Source organism: Prionailurus bengalensis, chromosome X (genome assembly GCF_016509475.1).
Source record: "Prionailurus bengalensis isolate Pbe53 chromosome X, Fcat_Pben_1.1_paternal_pri, whole genome shotgun sequence".
Taxonomy (NCBI): domain Eukaryota; kingdom Metazoa; phylum Chordata; class Mammalia; order Carnivora; family Felidae; genus Prionailurus; species Prionailurus bengalensis.
The window spans coordinates 43,295,548-43,316,916 of NC_057361.1; positions in this window are offsets into that span (position 1 = coordinate 43,295,548).

Here is a 21,369-nt window from a genome sequence, read left to right on the forward strand (position 1 = left end):
AGTGCATATACTTTAAAGGGAAAATTAGAACAAAGCCCTGCTGGCTCACATGGCAGCTTTGTATCTTTGCCTGCAGGGCTGTGTGTGTGTGTGTGTGTGTGTGTGCACGCCAGAGAGAACCTCTTCACAGATTCTGTCCTATAAACAGTCACTTACCCTACCCCTCATCACTGGAAGAAAATCATTTGAAATACATAGCATCTGAAAGTGCTAAAATGCACAGTGGACCCAAGTAGCAGTGATTTATGCCTATGAGGACTCACAGCCAAAACCAAGAAAAAAAGAGCTGGGCTGCTGTCAGTGTCACAGAGGCTCATTGTCAATGCCACAAATGCTGGGGATATTTGTGCCCTCCCTTTTGCTGGAAGCCATTTTGGTACCTCCTATCTCACCTCTGAAGTTTCCTTTGAAGGAAGAGGGAGTGGAATGTCTGCAAGTTTTGACAGTGAGTTCAACCTCTTCTCCCTCGCAGAGCTAAAGGGCCTACTTCCCAGAATGATCCCATCTGACATTTGGATAATACTGGATTCAGTCCATCCATCTCAGAGGAACTTACCAGTCAGGCCTCTGTCCAAGAGAGGTCAACAGAATGCCTAGCTTGTTTTCTCACACAGGACTCTGAGCACTACTCAGCCTGGACATGCTCCCATTCAGTACCTTTTAATGGAGCAAATTTATGCTTCGTAATAAGCAGTAAATACAGCTATTATCCACTTTGCCATCTTTAATCCCTGGATGAGTTTCCAAAATATAATTAAGATGTTTGGATAAATTCATCATTAGGGAAATACAAGTACAAACCACGGTGAGATACCACCTCACACGTGTCAGAATGGCTAAAATTAATGACTCAGGAAACAACAGATGTTGCCGTGGATGTGGAGAAAGGGAAATCCTTTGGTACTATTGGTGGGAACGCAACTGGTGCAGCCACTCTGGAGAAGAGTATGGCAGTTCTTCAAAAAATTAAAAATAAAACTACCATATGACCCAGCAATTGCATTAGTAGGTATTTATCCAAAGGATACAAAAAATGCTGATTCGAAGGGGCACATGCACCCCAATGTTTATAGCAGCGCTAGCAACAATAGCCAAATTAGAGCCCAAATGTTCATAGACTGATGAATGGATAAAGAAGATGTGGGGCCACCTGGGTGGCTCAGTTGGTTGATTGTTTGACTCTTGGTTTTGGCTTAGGTCACGATCTCATGGTTCATGAGTTGAAGCCCCACATCAGGCTCCTAGCTGACAGCGCAGAGTTTGCTTGGGACTATATCTCCCTCCCTCCCCCTCTCTCTCAAAGTAAATAAATAAACTTAGAAAAAGAACATGTGGGGGCGCCTGAGTGGCTCAGTTGGTTAAGCATCTGACTTCGGCTCAGGTCATGATCTCACGGTTCGTGAGTTCAAGCGCCGTGTCTGGCTCTGGGCTGACAGCTCAGAGCCTGGAGGCTGTTTCAGATTCTGTGTCTCCCTCTGTCTGCCCCTCCGCTGCTTGCACTCTGTCTCTCACATTGTCTCAAAAATAAATAAACATTAAAAAAAATTTTTTTTAATAAAAAAAAAGAAAAAGAACATGTGAAGGGCGCCTGGGTGGCTCAGTCGGTTGAGCGACCCACTTTGGCTTAGGTCATGATCTTGCGGTTCATGAGTTTAAGCCCCATGTTGGGCTCTGTGCTGACAGCTCAGAGGCTGGAGCCTGTTTGGGATTATGTGTCTCCCTGTCTCTCTGCCCCTCCCTTGCTCATGCTGTGTGTTTTTCCTCTCAAAAATAAATAAACATTAAAACAATAAAAAAAAGAAGATGTGTGTGTGTGTGTGTGTGTGTAGACACACACACACACAACACATACATACATACATACACAATAGAATATTACTCGGCAATCAAAATGAATGAAATATTGCCATTTGCAACAGTGTGGATGGAACTATAGTGTATTATGCTAAGTGAAATAAGTCAGTCATAGACAAATGTGATATGATTTTACTCATATGTGGGATTTGAGAAATACAAAACAGGTGAACATAGGGGAAGGGAAGGAAAAAATAAGATAAAAATAAGATAAAAGCAGAGGGACAGGCAAACCATAAGATACTCTGAACTATAGAGAACAAACTGAGGGTTGCTGGAGTGGATGTGGGTGGGGGGATGGGTAGAAAGAGAGGGACAGTGTGATCTCTTGTGTCTCTTCTTTGTTTTTTTAAATATTTATTTATTTATTGTCTATTTTTATTATTTATTTACTTTACTTTAATGTTTATTTTTGAGAGAGAGAGAGAGAGAGAGAGAGAGAGCGAGTGGGGAAAGTGCAGAGAGAGAGGGAGACACAGAATCTGAAACAGGCTCCAGGCTCCGAGCTGTCAGCACAGAGTCCAACCCAGGGCTCAAACCCATGGACCACAAGATCATGACCTGAGCCGAAGTCAGCCGCTTAATCCACTGAGCCACCCAGGCGCCCCTCTTTGTTTTTTTGTTTCTAATTTTAGTTTTTAAAATTTTCATTCCAGTATAGTTAACATACAGTGTTATATTAGTTTCAGATGTACAATATAGTGATTCAACAATTCCATACTTTACTCAGTGCTCATCACTATAAGTGCACTCCTTAATCCCCATCACCTATTTCATCCATTCCCCACCTACCACCCCTCTGGTAAGCCTCAGTTTGTTCTCAGAGTTTGGTTTTTGGTTTGTGTCTTTTTTCCCTTTGCCTGTTTGTATTGTTTGTTAGATTCCACATGTATGTGAAATCATATATTTGTCTTTCTCTGACTTACTTCGCTTAGTATTATACTCTCTAGATCCATCCACGTCGTTCCAAATGGCAAGATTTCATTCTTTTTTATGGCTGAGAAATATTATATATATGTATATATAACATCTTCTTTATTCATTTGTCCATTCATCTATTGACGGACACTGGGGCTGCCTCAATAATGTGGCTATTGTAAAAAATGCTTCAGTAAACATAGGGGTGCGTATATCTTTTTGAATTAGTGTTTTAATATTCTTTGGGTAAATACCCAGTAGTGAAATTACTGGATCATATGGTGGTTCTATTTTTAATTTTTTGATGAGCCTCCATACTTTTTTCCACAGTGGCTGCACCAGTTTGCATTCCCACCAACAGTGCATGAGGGATCTTTTTCCTCCACATCCTTGCCAACACTTGTTTCTTGTGTTTTTTTTCTAAAGTTTATTTATATTGACAGAGAGAGAAAGAGAGAGAGAGAGGCAGAGAGAGAGGGAGAGAGAGTCCCAAGCAGGCACCACACAGTCAGCACAGAGCCTAATGTGGGACTTGATCCCACAAACTGTGAGATCATGACCTGAGCTGAAATGAAGAGTTGGATGCTCAACCTACTGAGCTACCCAGGCACCCCTCTTGTGTTTTGGTGTCACTTCTTTGAAGGGTGCTGATATATTGGACTTTATTTAACCTTAATTACCTCCTTGAAGGCCATATCTCCAAATATAGTCACACTGGGGGTTAGGGCTTCAATGTGTGTTTTGGTTGGGGGTGGGGACAGAATTCAGTCCATAGCAGAAGAGAAACTATAGGCAGTGGAACAACTTCCCAGAGAAACTGTGGGTATGGTGACTCCATTCCCAAGGGAAATAAAAGCTCATTGGGCTGGTCCATTTGCACAGCATGCTGTAGGGAGAACCAATTTCTGGCCATTTCAAGACGTGAGAAAGGGGAAGGGCAGACTAAAAGCTCAGGTTGCTTGGGAAACATGATTTTTATTTATTTATTTATTTATTTTTTTATTTATTTTTTTATTTTTTTTTAATTTTATTTTTTTTTTTTCTGAAATTTATTGACAAATTGGTTTCCATACAACACCCAGTGCTCATCCCAAAAGGTGCCCTCCTCAATACCCATCACCCACCCTCCCCTCCCTCCCACCCCCCATCAACCCTCAGTTTGTTCTCAGTTTTTAACAGTCTCTTATGCTTTGGCTCTCTCCCATTCTAACCTCTTTTTTTTTTTTTTCCTTCCCCTCCCCCATGGGTTCCTGTTAAGTTTCTCAGGATCCACATAAGAGTGAGACCATATGGTATCTGTCTTTCTCTGTATGGCTTATTTCACTTAGCATCACACTCTCCAGTTCCATCCACGTTGCTACAAAAGGCCATATTTCATTTTTTCTCATTGCCATGTAATATTCCATTGTGTATATAAACCACAATTTCTTTATCCATTCATCAGTTGATGGACATTTAGGCTCTTTCCATAATTTGGCTATTGTTGAGAGTGCTGCTATGAACATTGGGGTACAAGTGGCCCTATGCATCAGTGCTCCAGTATCCCTTGGATAAATTCCTAGCAGTGCTATTGCTGGGTCATAGGGTAGGTCTATTTTTAATTTTCTGAGGAACCTCCACACTGCTTTCCAGAGCGGCTGCACCAATTTGCATTCCCACCAACAGTGCAAGAGGGTTCCCGTTTCTCCACATCCTCTCCAGCATCTATAGTCTCCTGATTTGTTCATTTTGGCCACTCTGACTGGCATGAGGCAGTATCTCAGTGTGGTTTTGATTTGTATTTCCCTGATAAGGAGCGACGCTGAACATCTTTTCATGTGCCTGTTGGCCATCCGGATGTCTTCTTTAGAGAAGTGTCTATTCATGTTTTCTGCCCATTTCTTCACTGGGTTATTTGTTTTTCGGGTGTGGAGTTTGGTGAGCTCTTTATAGATTTTGGATACTAGCCCTTTGTCTGATATGTCATTTGCGAATATCTTTTCCCATTCCGTTGGTTGCCTTTTAGTTTTGTTGGTTGTTTCCTTTGCTGTGCAGAAGCTTTTTATCTTCATAAGGTCCCAGTAATTCACTTTTGCTTTTAATTCCCTTGCCTTTGGGGATGTGTCGAGTAAGAGATTGCTACGGCTGAGGTCAGAGAGGTCTTTTCCTGCTTTCTCCTCTAAGGTTTTGATGGTTTCCTGTCTCACATTTAGGTCCTTTATCCATTTTGAGTTTATTTTTGTGAATGGTGTGAGAAAGTGGTCTAGTTTCAACCTTCTGCATGTTGCTGTCCAGTTCTCCCAGCACCATTTGTTAAAGAGGCTGTCTTTTTTCCATTGGATGTTCTTTCCTGCTTTGTCAAAGATGAGTTGGCCATACGTTTGTGGGTCTAGTTCTGGGGTTTCTATTCTATTCCATTGGTCTATGTGTCTGTTTTGGTGCCAATACCATGCTGTCTTGATGATGACAGCTTTGTAGTAGAGGCTAAAGTCTGGGATTGTGATGCCTCCTGCTTTGGTCTTCTTCAAAATTCCTTTGGCTATTCGGGGCCTTTTGTGGTTCCATATGAATTTTAGGATTGCTTGTTCTAGTTTCGAGAAGAATGCTGGTGCAATTTTGATTGGGATTGCATTGAATGTGTAGATAGCTTTGGGTAGTATTGACATTTTGACAATATTTATTTTTCCAATCCATGAGCAGGGAATGTCTTTCCATTTCTTTAAATCTTCTTCAATTTCCTTCAGAAGCTTTCTATAGTTTTCAGCATACAGATCCTTTACATCTTTGGTTAGATTTATTCCTAGGTATTTTATGCTTCTTGGTGCAATTGTGAATGGGATCAGTTTCTTTATTTGTCTTTCTGTTGCTTCATTGTTAGTGTATAAGAATGCAACTGATTTCTGTACATTGATTTTGTATCCTGCAACTTTGCTGAATTCCTGTATCAGTTCTAGCAGACTTTTGGTGGAGTCTATCGGATTTTCCATGTATAATATCATGTCATCTGCAAAAAGCGAAAGCTTGACTTCATCTTTGCCAATTTTGATGCCTTTGATTTCCTTTTGTTGTCTGATTGCTGATGCTAGAACTTCCAGCACTATGTTAAACAGCAGCGGTGAGAGTGGGCATCCTTGTCGTGTTCCTGATCTCAGGGAAAAAGCTCTCAGTTTTTCCCCGTTGAGGATGATGTTAGCTGTGGGCTTTTCATAAATGGCTTTTATGATCTTTAAGTATGTTCCTTCTATCCCGACTTTCTCAAGGGTTTTTATTAAGAAAGGGTGCTGGATTTTGTCGAAGGCCTTTTCTGCATCGATTGACAGGATCATATGGTTCTTCTCTCTTTTTTTGTTAATGTGATGTATCACGTTGATTGATTTGCGAATGTTGAACCAGCCCTGCATCCCAGGAATGAATCCCACTTGATCATGGTGAATAATTCTTTTTATATGCCGTTGAATTCGATTTGCTAGTATCTTATTGAGAATTTTTGCATCCATATTCATCAGGGATATTGGCCTGTAGTTCTCTTTTTTTACTGGGTCTCTGTCTGGTTTAGGAATCAAAGTAATACTGGCTTCATAGAATGAGTCTGGAAGTTTTCCTTCCCTTTCTATTTCTTGGAATAGCTTGAGAAGGATAGGTATTATCTCTGCTTTAAACGTCTGGTAGAACTCCCCTGGGAAGCCATCTGGTCCTGGACTCTTATTTGTTGGGAGATTTTTGATAACCGATTCAATTTCTTCGCTGGTTATGGGTCTGTTCAAGCTTTCTATTTCCTCCTGATTGAGTTTTGGAAGCGTGTGGGTGTTCAGGAATTCGTCCATTTCTTCCAGGTTGTCCAATTTGTTGGCATATAAGTTTTCATAGTATTCCCTGATAATTGTTTGTATCTCTGAGGGATTGGTTGTAATAATTCCATTTTCATTCATGATTTTATCTATTTGGGTCATCTCCCTTTTCTTTTTGAGAAGCCTGGCTAGAGGTTTGTCAATTTTGTTTATTTTTTCAAAAAACCAACTCTTGGTTTCGTTGATCTGCTCTACAGTTTTTTTAGTTTCTATATTGTTTATTTCTGCTCTGATCTTTATTATTTCTCTTCTTCTGCTGGGCTTAGGCTGCCTTTGCTGTTCTGCTTCTAGTTCCTTTAGGTGTGCTGTTAGATTTTGTATTTGGGATTTTTCTTGTTTCTTGAGATAGGCCTGGATTGCAATGTATTTTCCTCTCAGGACTGCCTTTGCTGCGTCCCAAAGCGTTTGGATTGTTGTATTTTCATTTTCGTTTGTTTCCATATATTTTTTAATTTCTTCTCTAATTGCCTGGTTGACCCACTCATTCGTTAGTAGGGTGTTCTTTAACCTCCATGCTTTTGGAGGTTTTCCAGACTTTTTCCTGTGGTTGATTTCAAGCTTCATGGCATTGTGGTCTGAAAGTAAGCATGGTATAATTTCAATTCTTGTAAACTTATGAAGGGCTGTTTTGTGACCCAGTATATGATCTATCTTGGAGAATGTTCCATGTGCACTCGAGAAGAAAGTATATTCTGTTGCTTTGGGATGCAGAGTTCTAAATATATCTGTCAAGTCCATCTGATCCAATGTCTCATTCAGGGCCCTTGTTTCTTTATTGACCGTGTGTCTAGATGATCTATCCATTTCTGTAAGTGGTGTATTAAAGTCCCCTGCAATTACCACATTCTTATCAATAAGGTTGCTTATGTTTATGAGTAATTGTTTTATATATTTGGGGGCTCCGGTATTCGGTGCATAGACATTGATAATTGTTAGCTCTTCCTGATGGATAGACCCTGTAACTATTATATAATGTCCTTCTTCATCTCTTGTTACAGCCTTTAATTTAAAGTCTAGTTTGTCTGATATAAGTATGGCTACTCCAGCTTTCTTTTGGCTTCCAGTCGCATGATAAATAGTTCTCCATCCCCTCACTCTCAATCTAAAGGTGTCCTCAGGTCTAAAATGAGTCTCTTGTAGACAGCAAATAGATGGGTCTTGTTTTTTTATCCATTCTGATACCCTATGTCTTTTGGTTGGCGCATTTAATCCATTTACATTCAGTGTTATTATAGAAAGATACGGGTTTAGAGTCATTGTGATGTCTGTATGTTTTATGCTTATAGTGATGTCTCTGGGACTTTGTCTCACAGGGTCCCCCTTAGGATCTCTTGTAGGGCTGGTTTAGTGGTGACAAATTCCTTCAGTTTTTGTTTGTTTGGGAAGACCTTTATCTCTCCTTCTATTCTAAATGACAGACTTGCTGGATAAAGGATTCTTGGCTGCATATTTTTTCTGTCTAGCACCCTGAAAATCTCATGCCAATTCTTTCTGGCCTGCCAAGTTTCAAAAGAGAGATCAGTCACGAGTCTTATAGGTCTCCCTTTATATGTGAGGGCACGTTTACCCCTTGCTGCTTTCAGAATTTTCTCTTTATCCTTGTATTTTGCCAGTTTCACTATGATATGTCGTGCAGAAGATCGATTCAAGTTACGTCTGAAGGGAGTTCTCTGTGCCTCTTGGATTTCAATGCCTTTTTCCTTCCCCAGTTCAGGGAAGTTCTCAGCTATGATTTCTTCAAGTACCCCTTCAGCACCTTTCCCTCTCTCTTCCTCCTCTGGGATACCAATTATGCGTATATTATTTCTTTTTAGTGTATCACTTAATTCTCTAATTTTCCCCTCATACTCCTGGATTTTTTTATCTCTCTTTTTCTCAGCTTCCTCTTTTTCCATAACTTTATCTTCTAGTTCACCTATTCTCTCCTCTGCCTCTTCAAGCCGAGCTGTGGTGGTTTCCATTTTGTTATGCATTTCGTTTAAAGCGTTTTTCAGCTCCTCGTGACTGTTCCTTAGTCCCTTGATCTCTGTAGCAAGAGATTCTCTGCTGTCCTGTATACTGTTTTCAAGCCCAGCGATTAATTTTATGACTATTATTCTAAATTCACTTTCTGTTATATTATTTAAATCCTTTTTGATCAGCTCATTAGCTGTTGTTATTTCCTGGAGATTCTTCTGAGGGGAGTTCTTCCGCTTGGTCATTTTGGATAGTCCCTGGCGTGGTGAGGACCTGCAGGGCACTTCCCCTGTGCTGTGGTGTATACCTGGAGTTGGTGGGCGGGGCCGCAGTCAGACCTGATGTCTGCCCCCAGCCCACCGCTGGGGCCACAGTCAGACTGGTGTGTGCCTTCTCTTCCCCTCTCCTAGGGGCGGGATTCACTGTGGGGTGGTGTGGCTCGTCTGGGCTACTTGCACCCTGCCAGGCTTGTGATGCTGGGGATCTGGCGTATTAGCTGGGGTGGGTAGGCAAGGTGCTCGGGGCAGGAGGGGCAGGCTTAGATCGCTTCTCCTTAGGTGATCCACTTCAGGAGGGGCCCTGTGGCAGCGGGAGGGAGTCAGATCCGCTGCCGGAGGTTTGGCTCCGCAGAAGCACAGAGTTGGGTGTTTGCGCGGAGCGAGCAAGTTCCCTGGCAGGAACCGGTTCCCTTTGGGATTTCAGCTGGGGGATGGGCGGGGGAAATGGCGCTGGCGAGCGCCTTTGTTCCCCACCAAACTGAGCTCTGTTTTCAGGGGGCTCAGCAGCTCTCCCTCCCTTTGTCCTCCAGCCTTCCCGCTTTCCGAGCAGAGCTGTTAACTTATGTCCTCCCAGACGCTAAGTCGCGCTTGCTGTCGGAACACAGTCCGCCCGGCCCCTCCGCTTTTGCAAGCCCGACTCGGGGGCTCTGCTTGGCCGGCGAGCCGCCCCTCCGCCCCGGCTCCCTCCCGCCAGTCCGTGGAGCGCGCACCGCCTCGCCGCCCTTCCTACCCTCTTCCGTGGGCCTCTCGTCTGCGTTTGGCTCCGGCGACTCTGTTCTGCTAATCCTCTGGTGGTTTTCTGGGTTATTTAGGCAGGTGTAGATGGAATCTAAGTGATCAGCAGGACGTGCGGTGAGCCCAGCGTCCTCCTAAGCCGCCATTTTGCCGCAACTCCGGAAACATGATTTGATAAATGTTTTAATTTGGTAAGCTCTCTGTCTCCCTCATAATGAAATGCATGTATGTTCTTTTTTTCATGTATATTCTTACTGAACAGATAGTACTAAGGAAGGAAGGGAGGAAGGAAGGAAGGAAGCACGGAAGGAAGGAAGGAAGAAATTAGAGCCAGTAGAACTGTGGGGTTACAACTATTATTCACTGTGGGGAAAATGGGGAATAAGAGGCAGTGCTTTCTCTTGATCATTCAAGCAGTTACTGGCAATTTGTTCTGGCCAGCAGAACATCTGATATCATGACTCCAGGTGACTGTATAATAAGCAATCTAGGAATAGAAATGGAATTGTTATTTTTTCTGCCAGAAGAATTTTTTTCTGCCATTTGATTTAAAGGCCAAAGGCTATTAACCATGTCACTGAGAATTATAAAAGTTTTATTAAATATTTATCAAAGTTTTGAATGTGTGATAGATAGGAAAGCTAGACTAATTTAAATCCCTACCATACCAGTCTTCATGAGGTAAAATGAGATATAAAAATTATAGTAGCAAAGACTTCTGTGGAAGCCACCACACCCAATGTTGTGAGCTCATAGACAGCCACTGATTTTCATCTCCCTGGTGGCTGAATGGGAATCACGCAGTGGCCAAAGGGAATGCAAAGAAATGCTTCTCTCTTACTATAATTGTGTAGGTTTCATGGGCTCTTCAAAATGGTATGTGTGTCGGTGTTTACTGGAGCCTGGACTAGCACACCTTCCTTCTGGCATTTTAAAAGAAATAATTTCTAGGCTTGATAGAAGCCCTTGATCTTGCTTCGAAAAGTCATAGGTCAATGAATACTCACATTCCCACCTCACTTTCACTCTGATTTGCTAACCTGATCCTTGCCAAATCAGGCCAAAAAGAAAGCAGTTAGAACCTTGAACTTCCAATTTTAGATAAGTACCAATCTCTACATTAAAGGTCATACAGGGAGGGGCACCTGGGTGGCTCAGTCGGTTAGGCATTGGACTCTTGGTTTTGCCTCAGGTCATGATCTCACAGTCGTGAGATCAAGCCCCACATTGGGCTCCATACTGAAAGTGTGCTTGGGATTCTCTCTCTCTTTCTCTCTCTCTGCCCCTCCCCTGTTTTCATGCTCTCTCTCTCAAAAATAAAATAATAAACTTAAAAAAATAAAGGCTATACAAATATTTGTGAATTTATCACTGGGACACAGAATTGGTATATTATCTCCAGGTGATTGTCTTCTCTCAACATGTGTATTTATGTATTTATATATAAAGATTTAATTATTTATAAAGGTATCTATCTATATTGATCAGTTGCTGTAACAGACAGAAGGAGGGAAAGAGAGACAAACTTATCAGTCTATGTCATATGGTAGAACATAAGGTTGGAACATAGGTTCAACCCTACTGAAGCCCAGCTGGTCTGACCTTGAAAGGGCTTCCTCTCCTTGAGTCTCAGGGCCTCCATCTGCAAATCCAGAAAATTAATTCATCTTTACTAAAGACTCCTTTGATTCTACTAAAGAATCCTTTGATTCTATAATCATAAGTGTGGTGGTCAGATGCTCTTCCCTTCTTAGGCTACCACCCAGAGAGTGCACTCTGCTTTTATTTTTCATTTTGGTGATGGGGAATTTCAATCTAGACAAGGTTATGAGAGGCCCAGAGCAGTTGGTGATGGAAACTCATCTCCAATTCAAGGCTTTGGCTCCTGGTTCTCTGCTGTATTGACTGCCTTTTAGGTGTGTATTGACATCATATTGGTCTATTCAAAATGCCATTCTGAATGACACCACTGACTGGGTGCAAATGTTACATTATTAAAATATTTTTCAGAATATTCTCAATGAGATTTATACCCCTAGAAAGCAGACATCATAGCAAGCATATAAAGGGCATGTAGTATTATTTTTAGTTCCTGCATATTACCAAAAATGTTTGAAGCAGTTTACACTAAAAAAATTGGAATAACAATCTTAGAAACCCAGGAGGAAAATTTGGGCAGAGAAGTCTCTGAGAAATATCCCCAAACTAATGGCTAGGGAGAATAAATGTCTCCCTCTCTTTTTTTTTCTGTCTCCTTTCTTTTTCCTTTTCCTTCCCCTCTTGATTTGTATTGTTTTCTCCATCATTATTTTCTCCTTTATGTCATTTTTTTCTTTCCCATCTACCTGGTTTAAGGTAAATTGAGTCAGGTTTCTGAGACTTAAAGCCAAAAGCATCCTAGTGGACACATCACTTAAGCTTATTAGGTATGAACTACTATTACCCCTATTTTATAGATGAAGAAAGTTGGGCACAGAAGGGTTAAAAATTGCTTAAAATCACACAACTGATAAATGTGTGGAGCTGGGATTTTATTATTTATTTTTATTTTTTTATTAAAATTTTTTAATGTTTGTTTATTTTTGAGAGAGAAAGAGAGAGAGAGAGAGAGAGAGAGACAGAGTACAAGTGGGGGAGGGGGAAAGAGAGAGGGAGACACAGAATCAGAAGCAGCCTCCAGGCTCTGAGCTGTCAGCACAGAACCCAATGCAGGGCTCAAACCCATGAACTGTGAGATCATGACCTGAGCTGAGGTTGCACGCTTAACTGACTGAGCCACTCAGGTGCCCCTGGAGCTGGGATTTTAATCAAGAAAGTCTGTATGGCTACACCACTAACCTTTAATTTATATGTTCATAAGTGTGAAGTCAGACTTTAAACTGGGTCTATTTGACTCAAACCCCACTGATTTTGACTCCCAGACTCTGCTACCTGTGATAAAAATGATGATGAGCATGGCAATGACAATAACAGTAATGATTATTGTAGCTGACGTTTATTGAGCTTTTATAGTGTGTCAGCATTAGTCTAAATATTATAAATAAATTAACTCATTTAATCTTCACAAAACCCCTGTGAGGTAGGTACTAGTATTATCCCCATTTTAGAAACACTCATTTCTATTTATATTCATAAACTGAGGAACAGAAAATTTATTTCTAAAAATTCTTAAGATATAATTCACATACCATAAAATTTACCCTTTTAAATGTTTAAAACTTAGTGATTTTTATTATACTCATTATGTTGCACAACCATCACCACTATATAATTCTAGAACATTTTTATTACCCCCCAAAGAAAGCCTATATGGATTAGCAGTCACTCTCTATGCCTCCCTCCCCACCCCCCAGCTCCTGGCAACCACTAATCTACTTTCTGTCTCTATGGATTTGCCCATTCCGGACATTTCATATAAATGGAATATGTGGCCTTTTGTGTCTGGCTTCTTTCATTTGGAATAGAGAAAAACAGCTAGCATTGATTGGTTGCCATGACTACCGTGTCCTAAGCACCGTTATCGGGATCTTTCTGCACATTATCTCTAATCCTCCCAATAACCTTGTGGCAGAATGAAACTATTATCTTCATTTTAATGAGGAGACTGAGTCACAGTGCTGTTCACTAACCTGCAGAGTGCAACAGCTCATAAATGACAGAGTTAAAATGCAATTCTAGGTCTCTCTGTATCCAAATCCCACACCCTTTGCACTCCATCCCTCGCCTCAAGGTCACATGAAGATGTGGGGTAGTAATATGGTGGTCTTGAAGCCAGGCAAAGGTGTCATTTAGCCTGATGGTTGTGAAAAGTATAGCCCCAAGCTCTCCTGGTCTGGTGCCTGTCAGTGGGGTGGGGGCAGGGGGCACCCCCTCCAGTGCCTGTGCTGTAGACCTCAGTGAATTTGTCTGCTGAGGTCCTGCTTGACCTCTTCTCTCTGGAGCTCCCTTGAGGCCCCAGGGACACTCTTTGGTTTTACTCAGTTTGGATATGTAGGTTGAAGAGCTTTTATGGTAGAATTTCTGTATTTCTTTATCTGGCTTTGGGCTACACATGGAATCATGATGAAGCAAGTCAAAACTCCTATGGAGGGGAGAAAAGAATCAATGGAATTCCTTCAAGCATTCCTCAAAGTCTCCAGCTCAGGTACATTTCTTTCTGGGGCTCACTGAATGGGCACCAACTACCCTTCCCTGGATGGGGACCCAAGGCTGACAGCTTATATATGCTTCCTCAGGAAGAGGTCTTGGAGTTGCCCATTGGTTTGGTGCACAGAGAGCCATTCATATTGTTGATCTACACTGACAGTTTTCTCCCAATGTAAAATTCTTCAAGCTGTGCCCTCTTGCAATCTGGGGTAATGCACTTCGAATAGAAAGGATCACGTCTGGTTGATAAAGCTAAGATTTGCTCCATGCGGTGGTGATAAATTATTCTTTGTTGGCTTTGGAGGATTTCACATAAAATTAAAAATCATATCTCAAAGAGCTGACTCCTAGGATGTTAGAGGTGGAAGTGGCCCTCAAGACTGAGTATTCAGCCCTTCTTTTTAGAGACAAATAAATCTATGAAGTCCCAGAAAGAAATGTGGCACAGGGCCTGATTGTGGGTGGTATATGTGGGTGCCAATGTGACAGCCTACAGGGATCATGGTGTTCTGGTTCCTTTACCCAGTGAGGACTTGGCCCCAGTGATCCCCGAATTTCAGTGACGCACAAACATATCAGGTGGTACTTGTATCATAGACTCTTCTGGCTCTCAGTGCTGCCGTATCACTGTCTCTCTTTTGTGAAAACATGCCCTCCGTAGGGTGGGCCCTGGTCACTACCCAGACCACTGATTATGATGATCATGATGATGACAATGAAAACATCAACTCAGAAAACCCAGAGAGTGGTGGAAGCAACTTGTGTTCTAGTGGTTTGCAAGGATGTCTTGGGGTACAAGACACCCCCCCCACAAGCTGCCACCTCTCCTCAAAGTCACTCATCTGATGTGACCATTTCTCCCTCTGAAAGACCACTGGGGCAGCCTGACAGGGATGAGGAGACAGCTCAGGTCAGCCAAGCAGAACCAAAATACCCAACACTACAATTAGCTCTCCCCATGTACTAGCCCCAAGAGTTCTTTTATTTACATACTGCACACAAGCCCATGTACCAGCCCCAAGAGCTCTTTTATGTATATACTGCACACAAGCAGATGTTTATATTTATATTTATGGACAATTAAGAATTAAGTGGTGTTTTCCATGCTCTCTGTATAACAAGGCACAGATATGGATGCTACTGTTCTAGAAATATTGCCTTCCAAAGGAGTTTGTTTCAATAATTTGGAAAATGCAGGTCTAAACAGCTCATTTCTTCAGATTGCCAAACCGGTTTGCCGTTACTGAAACTAGAGGCATTTAAGAGTCACTGATGAGTTCTCAGATGAAGTGAGAAGCTGGCAGGAAGGAGGGTGTCTGGAGGGAAGTCTTTGTCTTTTTGACACTGGAGACAGTGTGTCTCAGGCTCCCCTTTTTAACTTTTTATCTTGAGATTATTTTAGACTTACAAAGGGATTTTGAAAATGGCACAGTAGTTCTCATATGCCCTTCACCCAGCTTCCCCTTATGGTAACATCTTATATAACCATAGGATATTTATCAAAAGGCATTAACTTTGATACAGTACTATTAACTAAACTACAAAATTTATTCATATTTCATCAGTATTTCCACTGAAGTACTTTTTCTATTCCAGGATTCCACACTGCATTTGTTGCCTTAGTCATGTCATGTGTCTTCAGTTTCCTCCTAGTCTTTCCTTGTCATTTGTGACCTTGACAATTTTGAACATTAGTGGTCAGGTATTTTGTAGAACATCCCTCAATTTTGGTTTGTTTGATGTTTTTCTTGTGATTAGCATAGAAATTTCTCATGATTAGATAGAAATAGACTGAGGTTGTGGGGCCTTTTTGGGTTAAATTTAACGAAGAGAATTATGTTCTTCTGGCTTCCTTCATCTTCCCTCAATGTCTTCTGTCTCCATCTCCAGTCCTCCTCTCTCAACCCTCAGTAGTGAAGACTTTGAAAGTACTTGCTCAGTGTCCAACCCAATGATAGAGGCATGGGCCACTGAGGAAGAAAGGTGCTTTTTATTCTTTTCTCTCTTTCCTTTTTTTTTTTCAACTTTTTTTTTTCTGGGACAGAGAGAGACAGAGCATGAACGGGGGAGGGGCAGAGAGAGAGGGAGACACAGAATCGGAAACAGGCTCCAGGCTCCAAGCCATCAGCCCAGAGCCTGACACGGGGCTCGAACTCACGGACCGCGAGATCGTGACCTGGCTGAAGTCAGACGCTTAACCGACTGCGCCACCCAGGCGCCCCTCTCTTTCCTTTTTTAAACAAGTTTCCTCAAACTCCAGGAAGGAATTCCAATCTCTTACATCAAGACTACAAGGAGGCAGCATAGTGCTCCATTTGAAATAGTTTGAGACAGAATGGGAGAAGATATTTACAGATGAATATCGGATAAAGGGTTAGTATCCAAAATCTATAAAGAACTTACCAAACTCAACACCCAAAAAACAAATAATCCAATGAAGAAATGGGTAGAATACATGAATAGACACTTTTTCAAAGAAGACATCCAGATGGCCAACAGACACATGAAAAGATGCTCAATATCACTCATTATCAGGGAAATACAAATCAAAACCACATTGAGATGCCATCTCATACCAGTCAGAGTGGCTAAAATTAACAACTCAGGAAACAACGGATGTTGGTGAGGATGTGGAGAAACAGGAGCCCTCTTACACTGTTGGTGGGAATACAAACTGGTGCAGCCACTTTGGAAAACAGTGTGGAGGTTCCTCAAAAAATTAAAAATAGAATTACCCTACCACCCAGCAATAGCACTACTAGGAATTTACCCAAAGGATACAGAAGTGCTGATTCATAGGGGGCACATGTACCCCAATGTTTGTAGCCGTGCTTTCAACAATAACCAAATCATGAAAAGAGCCCAAATGTCCATCAACTGATGAATGGTAAAGAAGATGTGGTTTATGTATACAACGGAATACTACTTGGCAATGAGAAAGAATGAAATCCTGCCATTTGTAACAATGTGGATGGAACTGGAGGGTATTATGCTAAGTGAAATAAGTCAGTCAGAGAAAGACAGATATCATATGTCTTCACTCATATGTGGGACTTGAGAAACTTAGCAGAAGACCATGAGGGAAGGGAAGGGGAAAAAATAGTTTCAAACAGAAAGGGAGGCAAACCCATAAGAAATTATTAAATACAGAGAACAAACTAAGGGTTGATGGGGTCCAAGGGAGAGGGGAAAATGGGTGATGGGCATTGAGGAGGGCACTTGTTGGGATGAGCACTGGGTGTTGTATGTAAATGATGAATCACGGGAATCTACCCCCCAAATCAAGAGCACACAGTATACACTGTATGTTAACTAACTTGACAATAAATTATATTTAAAAAAATGGTTTGAGAAGAGGGGCAGTCCCTCCTGCAGATGGAATTCATCATTACATTGCTTATTGTGTGAAAAACAATGATGTCCCATTAGCAAAATATTAAACCTGAAATTTTTTGTACTGAATTCTTGGGGAGCTTCCTGAGGTTGCCTCCCCACCTGGGTGATGTGATGTCTCATCTCAGAGGTTATGATATTTCTTAGTTTTGGTGGAGAGAGAAACACTAAGTCTTAGTTTTCTGGAGTTTCTAAAAAGATAAGAAGTATTATGAAATCATCAACATTGTAGCTCAGAACATGATCTTCCAATTTATGCCAATGGCTAAGATTACCTTTTTCTGATAAAAGCTTAGGGCTCTTAAACATTTTTTAATTTTTATTTTTTTATTCAAGTATAATTAACATATAGTGTTATATTAGTTTCAGGTGTACAATATAGTGATTCAATAATTCTATACATTATTCAGTGCTCATTACGGTAAGTGTAGTCTCAATCTCCTTTACCTCTTTCACCAATCCCCCTTCCCCTGTCAACCACCAGTTTGTTCTCTATAGTTAAGAGTCTGTTTTTTGTTTGTCTGTTTTTTTCTTTGTTTGTTTTGTTTCTTAAATTCCACATATGATGAAATCATATGGTATGTGTTTTTCTCTGAGTTATTTCACTTAGTATTATACCCTCTAGATCCATCTGTGTTATTGCAAATGGCAATAGTTCATTTTTTTAATGAGTCAGTAATATTCCTCTCTCTCTCTCTCTCTCTCTCTCTCTCTCTCTCACACACACACACACACACACACACATATATATATATATGAGAGATATGTCCTCTTTATCCATTCATTCATCAATTGATGGACAAATGGGTTGCTTCTGTATCTTGGCTATGGTAAATAATGCTGCAGTAAACATAAGGGTGCATATATCTTTTTGAATTGGTATTTTCATTTTCTTTGGGTAAATAGCCAATAGTGGAATTACTGGATCATATGGTAATTCTATTTTTAAGTTTTTGAGGAACCTCCATACTGTTTTCCATGGTGGCTGCACCATTTTGCATTTCCGCCAATAGCAACAGTGCACAGGGTTCCTTTTTCTCCACATCCTCCCCAACACTTATTTCTTGTATTTTTAATTTTTTTTAACATTTATTTATTAGTGAGAGACAGAGAGAGACAGACCATAAGCAGGGGAGGGGCAGAGAGAGAGGGAGACACAGAATCTGAAGCAGGCTCCAGGCTCTGAGCTGTCAGCACAGAGCCCAACGTGGGGCTCGAACTCACGAACTGCGAGATCATGACCTGAGTGAGCTGAAGTCAGACGCTTAACTGACTGAGCTACCCAGGCGCCCTGTCTTGTATTTTTGATTTTAGCCATTCTGACAGGTGTGAGGTGATATCTCATTATAGTTTTGATTTATTTGCATTTCCCTTATGATTAGTGATGTTGGCCATCTGTATATCTTTGGGGAAATGTTCATTTCCTCTGCCCATTTTTAAATTGGATTATTTGTTTTTTGGGTGTTGAGTTGTATAAGTTCTTTATTTTGGACATTAACCCCTTCTCAGATACGTCATTTGCAAATATCTTCTCCCGTTCAGTGGGTTGTCTTTTTGTTCTGTTGATGGTCTCTTTCACTGTGCAAAACCTTTTTATTTTGGTGTAATCCTAGTAGTTTAATTTTGCTTTTGTTTCCCTTGCCAAAAGAGACATATCTAGAAAAATGTTTCTATAGCTGATGTCAAAGAGATTACTTCTAGGAGTTTTATGATTTCAGGTCTCACATTCAGGTAAAAGTTTAGGGCTTTTTAAAAAATGCTGTTATTGAACACAAAGTTAGAAGAAGAATTTTTCACATTACTGGTATTTTACAGATTATATCATTGAGGCAAGAGAGGGAAAAACAACCAATTGCTCAACAAATGAAAGCACAATTACCCATTTTCTAGGTGCTCAGTTCTTTACTGGTTAGAATAAGGGCATATAGATTTGTAGGACATGGTCCCTATCCTTAAAAAGCTTAAAAATCTAGAATGGGAGTGATTACTACTGCATTTAAAGTGACAATGACAAGGCACTATGTTATGGTGTTGACTTCGAGTGTCATGAGAATTCATTGACAAGTCCAATAAAAGCTCAATAAAGCTTTAAAGAGTAAGTAAAAACTGAACTGAATCTTTAACAATTCATAGAATGTGGAAAGAGAAAAAGCCAGATCCTAGAAGACCCCAGAAACCCCACAGAAAAGTTTGGAGGATTGGGAGCACATGAGTGACAGGAGGAAAGTAGTGTTTACAGAGGTTTAATCTGCCTGAGCTGTGCAGTGGGATGAATTGTTACAGACTGGAGAGTCATTCATCGCCAGGCAAGAATATTTATTCTGGGCTCCCGGAGGCAGCACCAAAGCAATGTGGTTCATTGGTGATACTAGGAATCAGGTAGGAAAGGAAAATTCTTATATGGATCAAGTGGGAGAGACTTTCTGGAGTAAATGTATCCCTGAATGTTTCTTCAATTAATTTAAAAAGTATATTGGTTACCATTTTAAAAGTGCTTGTTATGTGCTAACCATTGCTTTATGTGCATTAGTCATGTAATCTCTTTTCTACAGAGGAGAAAACTGAGGCTTGGAAAGTAAGTAACTTCTTCAAAATCACAGGGTCAGAAAATAGCAAAGTAAACTTTCCCAAATAGGCCTGGTTTCAGAGTCCCTGTCTGTCCTGATGCCCAATACGTGGCTGCAGTATTTCTTCTGTTAGGGCTGCAGGAACCTTTGAATTCTAGTCCAGCCTCTGGTCTTAATGAAGACCTGGCCAAAGCCCTAAAGAGGGAGAGTGGTGTACCTAATCCCTGATAAATTAGCAATTCTGCAAAATCTTGGTGCCTCTGATACCAGGTGCCCTGGTGCTGGGGATGGGGTGTCTGATCCTGATTTCTCTGTGACTTGGGGGAACAAACCTTCTCTAACAGAGCTCAGGCTTTAGATTTTGCTGATTAAAATCAGGGTCCGTATGTCCTTCAGTGACTCCTCCCCCTTCAGTTGTGACTAAAGGAAGAGGCTAAAAGGAGGGCTTTGCTGGCCAGAGCTGTACCCAGGGCTGGGAAGTCAGTGGTAGGGATGGTGGACATAAATGTCATCACACCTCTGTATTTTGATTCCCATGACTCTGAAGGCTTTTCTATTTAGACAATGGCCACTGTGTGTCCTTGGGCAAAATCCTTACCCTTTTTGAACATCAGCATTTTCATTTGTAAAGTGAATATAGTCAACATTCTTGACTTTTTAGGGTTATGGGTGTGAGAATAAAATATGTAGGGAGGCCCTCAATGAATGCTAACTTCCTGAAATACCTTGGTGGGATAAGCAGCAGGTGGTAGAGTGGCAAAATCACTTAATCTGGAGTCAGACAACACTGATGATGCATTTAGGATCTAGCTTGGGTGTGGTCTTGAGTGAAGAAGGGAGGCTCTGGCTATAGCCTCTCACCTGAAAATGGAGGAGTTCATTGTAAGTGGTAATCACTAAGAAGGTATGTGGGATGCAAAGCGGTGGGGAAGTAGAAGCAGATAAAAAAGGGATGGGAGAAGGGAACTGTCCAGAAATCTGCTTTACTTTTTTGCATCTCAAATGTTGTCCCAAAACCTTTTTTTCCATGGAGAACACAAGCCCAATAAAAATATAACTGTAAACTACAGGTGGTTTTAGAGAAACTTAACCATAATAGTAATGATAATATGCACCATATATGTTGAATGATGCTATGACCAAGAAGTGAGCTGGATGGTTTACACAGAGTATGTTAATTTTCTATAAAAATCCTGCAAGATAAGAATTACTGAACACAGTTTCCAGGTGAGGAAACTGAGTTTATGATATATTGAGCTAATATTCCAGGTTCTGCAGACAGGTAGCAGTGAGGATGGGATTCTAACTAGGGTTTCTTGGGCTTCAAATGGCTTGCTCTTTTCTCTATGCCTAGATTATTTCTCATTTTCGCTATGTGCTGGCCTTTCAAGTTGGCCTAATTAACAGGCTACATTTATTTTCAGAAGCTGTAGCCAGACCATAAAGTATTCCTAGTATTCCTTTTTTAGAGCTGATTTTCAGAAATACACCAAGAAATCAGCCCTGCTCCTTTTCAGCCACAGCCTGTTTAGAGTCCAGTGGTATTCCACCTTTGGATTCCCTATCTTGTTGACCAGAGGTGATCCTAAACATTATCTGAATAGCTCCCCAGATGAAAGTTCATACTCAAACGATACATCTTCCCATCATGTTGTACACACTCAGAATACTTATGCTTTGGGATTTGAAGGTGGT